At 51.6% G+C, this 4,886-nt stretch overlaps 1 pseudogene, besides 5 other annotated features; it reads left to right on the top strand.

The window, feature by feature from the left end:
* Positions 1-4,886: part of a sequence feature (areas not merged during assembly with more than two copies in the genome that could not be assigned to a particular haplotype) that runs on past both edges of the window.
* Positions 678-698: a sequence feature (AT_rich).
* Tc00.1047053507613.20 lies at positions 1,509-4,289 on the top strand (annotated as a pseudogene).
* Positions 4,321-4,886: part of a mobile genetic element that runs on past the window's edge.
* Positions 4,350-4,574: a mobile genetic element.
* Positions 4,462-4,482: a sequence feature (AT_rich).

Here is a 4,886-nt window from a genome sequence, read left to right on the forward strand (position 1 = left end):
TTTTTCCTTTTTGGTGTCATTTCCTGTTAGGCGCCAACGTGGGCATGTTCTTCAAGTATCTGCTCTCCGCAGCATGGTGCTTGATATTTTGGAGTCATCCCAGGTGTAACGCAGGCGCCACCGCCGTGGCACGCATGAGAAGTAAGATGGAACGCGGGACAGAGAAAGATATTGTGCTGCACATGTGCCTGTTGCATTCTTTCTGTTGAGGAGGTTCCAATGTAGAAGAAGAGGGATCAACACTGCACGATTCAGTGGCTTGGAGGAGTTATTACGCCTTATTATTTTTAGTATGATCTCTGGTTCCCGCCCGTGTCTGCCCCGATTGCTTTCCTTGAGTGGAGCTGCGCCATGGCTATCATTTTGGTTGTTTGCAGGAGGAAAAACACATTGCGGGTGACGAAACCACACGTCATGCATGCGGCGTCCAGGGAGGCACATATGTGAGGTGGGGTGCACATATGTGGATGTCGTGTGAAACGGAACGGGGGTTAACTGCCCAGCCGTCACTCCTTTTCTGGAGAGTGTTTTTTTTGTTATTGTCTTTTGTGTCATGGCACGGCGGGATTGATGGGCATCGTCCCAAGAAAGGTCTTGCACACGTACACACTTCCATGCCACTGTAACCCCGAAGTCGCGTGCAAAACACAAATTTCAGCTGCTTTTTGCATTGGCGCAATTATTTATTTATTTATTAACTGAAGCCATTCTGTCCGGCGTGCCACTTTGATTGGATTGTGTGGGATTGCTCGCCAAGGCCATCGAACAAAACAGGCTGAAACCTTTACTTATTCAGGTGTCGTCTTGCGCACACGTATTTTTTTTTACGTTCTGTTGATGTGCGCTCAAACAGTGAGGCGCATGGAACTATGCGTGCGTGGAACTTGTCCTGCCATGTGAGCTGCGGGCAACACCGAGGGGCTGCCACTTTGACTCCGCAGAGTTGTTGTGTCTCTTCGCGGGGTTGGCAGGGAAATTCCATACAGCCTGCTACTGCTGGTGTGTCCTCAAATGTTGTCACTCCATGCGAATGATGTGCTTCAGCGAGTGAGGGGGATGATTGGGTTTGTGTGCACTCTGGTTCTGCTTGCTACTTTGTGCGGGCACGCAACACTTGAGGGGTGGGAAAATGGAGCGGGGCGATGCATGGCCGTGTCTCGCCCATTGTCCACTGCACGATGGTGTGGTGCACATTGTGGTGCTGACTCTGCGATGTGACTGCGGTCCCCTGCGCGGCAATGGTGGTGTGTGGAGGAGAGTGTTGACCCGCGGCGTGACGGTGGGATCGTGCCTCCTTTTCTCTTTGTTCCTTCCCTTTTTGAAGGTATGCACCTATTTTTGGTGTCGGTGATGGGGCAAACAGACCGACAGACCAAGTGAATAAAACAAAATAGAAAAAAGAACAATAGTGTGGCGGTGTTGGGGTTGGTTGCAGGCCTCGGCTGCTTCACCGACAGGCGTTGCAGTGCGGCTGCATGGCGTGCCGGTCACTCCGCCGCGCGAGTGCCACGCCCAACGCCATTGGGACTGCGGGACGAGACAGCCGCGAGTGTCCTTTGGAGCCAGCGGCACCTGCAGGCCGCAGTTGGGCGGTGCGAGTGGGATGCTTCACCACACGGGTGTTGTGATGGCGCCTCGCCGTGGCTCTTGTGATGGTTCTGTCGCTGCGGCTCGACATGTGGCGGAGAGTAAAGTGTGGCCGCAGTGGACCATGAGCAGCACCAACATGAGGCTGAGTGATTTCCTTTGGAATTATGTTGGCGGCAGGGCGGCCGTTGATGAAAGACTACAACGTGACGATGGAGGTGTTTGTTCAGGAGCCGGATGATTACTTACACGACCAGCGGCCTCTTGAAGAAATTCTTAACTTGACTGCGCACCAAGCGCTGGAGGCCATTGCTAGGCCTCTTCACGAAGGTGTGCTCTCTCTCGGGCAACGTAGGGACTATGAAAGAAAGCATACGATCACTCCTCCTGCAAGGAGAAAACCAAACGGAGTACTCACGCAGGTACTGACAGAAGCGCGGCGGGAGGCAGAGGAAAGGCTAAGACGAACGCAGGAAATGAAATTTATCATTTCCACTAATATCGAAGAGGTACTGTTTAAGGGAAGAGCTCGCGTCAACGTAATGAGGCTGAACGACTTTCTTACGATGGAACCGGACGGCAGGGGCATTGTGGACACCAATCGGGATGTCTTGCCGGAGGAGTTTTTCAGGGACCCCACGAAGTATATCCGTGATAAAGGAGCACTGAACGAGATACAGGCATCAGGTCATTGTTTGAGTATGAAGCGAGTGGCAAAGGGTGAAGTGGTCTTCGACGAGGATATACGCAGGCTTTGCGATAAGGGTGTCGACAATCCACCGGGGCGGTCATTGGCTGCTGCGGAGGTAAAAGCAACTGTTCATAACTCCACCAAACATTTCTTGGATGCAGCTGCCGAGGAGGCGAGGAACCCAACGACGACGAGCGCACCGGAGAAACTGGAGGGAGTGTACGAGTCTGTGCACAATGCGGGGCGGAGCCATGCGGTGGAACTTCCGGACGGCGTGGAGCGAAAGAAAACGGGGACGGGAATGGGGGTGCATGAGGGGAGGCCAGAACAGTCATGGTCGTACAGGGAAGCTGACGACGCTATCGAAGAGAATGACGCTGTGCAGCAATCCGGTGCAGCACCTCCCGTGTTGATGGTGCTTGCCTCGGAGAAGGGATGGCCGCACTCGTGGCATACGATACAGGATCTTCCTAAGGACGTTTTTGTGAACTGTGAGGTGGAACGAGTGTGGCGGATCGTCAAGGGCGATGTAACCGCGTGGTCCAGCCCTCACGGTGGGACCGACTTTAAGTTCGAGCGACGTGTGTTGATTGGGACGCCCGGGATCGGGAAGTCGGTGGCTGCCGGCTCGTACCTCCTTTACCAGCTGCTGCACTGCGATGCCAAGAAACTCCAAGTGTTATTCCACTGTTTTGGTGGACGAGATGCGTACGTGTCTGACAAGACCACCAGAGCGGTGACAAGATGCAGCGATGAGGACATGTGCATCTCTGAGTTGAGAAGTTTGAGGGGGCATGGGAGGAATGTGTATATTATCTACGGTGTGGCAAAGGAGGGAACGCCGCCACCGAGACATTTTGCGCCTACTTCTGGATGGGGCATGATTGCGGTGCCATTCCCAAAGGTAACCAACTATGATGAGTGGGCGAAGCAACCATAAGCCGCGCGAATCATCGTGAATTGCCCCGACGAGGTGGATGTGAAGGCGATGTGCGCATGGATGGCGCGTGATGTGACCAAAGAGAAACAAGCGGAATGCTGGAAGATGGTCAAAAAACACATGTATCTTTTGGGACCGATTCCACGTCATGTCTTTGATGAGGAAAGTTATATTGATCGCTTGGGTGCCGTTAATGATGCTTTGTTAGCGATGAAACCTAGTGGTGTTGAAGAGTACTTTACCCTGGGAGGAGAGAAAAAATGTCGTTCCGAGGATCCGTCTCACAAACTTGTGAAGACCGTCCGGGCAAGAACAGATGAAGGTGCTGAGGTATTTCTGAACTCATCGATATGTTCTGATATCGGGTTTTGAACTGCGGACCGTTTGAAAAAGGAAATGTGTGCGAGGGATCTTTTGTTGCTAATATTGTGATCGCATGGTGCTCTTGCTTCCCAAGATCTGGAACAATTAGGTTTGCGCGCATTCATGTATGGGGAGTTTGTCAGTGCACTAGTAAAGGAATTCAATGAGCTGAGGTCACCAGAACGTGAAGCACAGATTTGGTGCTGAAGGTAAACCATCAAGGGCACCCCACTCGCGCCGTTGGATTAACGGAACTGGAAGGCGGTGTCTAGAGGATTCTTATGGAGTACGGGGTGCTGTGCATACCGGAGGTTGTAAACTTTCCGCTGGTGGACGGCTTTTTCTTAAGTCACCGCGGAAGACGCTGGTTGCGCTGCAGATGACTACGGCGAGCGCGCATCACACCACCGCCAGCACTGTGAGTCTGTTCAATGAACGCCTGGCGGCATATTTTAAGGGCTGGAAGGAATTATCCTGAGACGTTTCGTGGGAGACGATTTATGTACATCACGCAAACAGCAAAATGATAACGAACTGGCAGGGATGTGGTCCCGACAATCCCAGTAATTTGAGCGAAGCTGAAAAAAAGGGGATTGTGGCGTTCTGGAACGGAAAGGTACACCAATACCAGTTTATGTTAACATCGTGTTTTGTAAGTAGAACCCGAGAAATGAGAATACGATAATCTTGTAGAAAAGGATAGGGAAGAAAGTTGGGGAAATAATTGGGGAAATTAACGCATTGCGTTTATAGTGAAATTTAACGGGGAATAATCTTCTGGGCCGCCGACCGGATCCTGAAATAATCTATATAAACCAAACAAGATAGGGAAAAAAGAGGGGATTAATGCAGAGGCAGTTAATTGCCTCAATGTTTTTCGTAATATATATATATATATATTCCGTGGACCAATCACGTGGTCTTTTGTCCTCAGAACATAATTACTTACGAAGTGGCAGACTTTGGGGTCCTCCAGCCACAAGACCCCGCCGCTCCCCTTCGCAAGTTCCACCCCTTCGCCAAGTCTGGAAGTGTGAACATACGACCGCGTGATATGCCGTCTTTGGGGTTGTCCGCAGACCGTACGTGGGCAAAGGATGCCTGTATTCCGAAAGAGTCTAAAAACTCATACATCACTCGCAGCTCCCACGTCGTAGCGTGTGATTTTGAGCCGCCTTTATTCTCCGCTCCTTGCAGCGAAGTGTTGTCCACCCAAACGTCCATGGTGGATGGCAAGATGGCGGGAAAGGCCAATAAGGCTAAGCGTACCGCTCGTGCCTCGGCCTGCATGATAAGAAAAGACTT

This window comes from Trypanosoma cruzi, genomic scaffold, assembly GCF_000209065.1.
Source record: "Trypanosoma cruzi strain CL Brener 1047053516267 genomic scaffold, whole genome shotgun sequence".
In the NCBI taxonomy this organism is placed as follows: Eukaryota; Euglenozoa; class Kinetoplastea; order Trypanosomatida; family Trypanosomatidae; genus Trypanosoma; species Trypanosoma cruzi.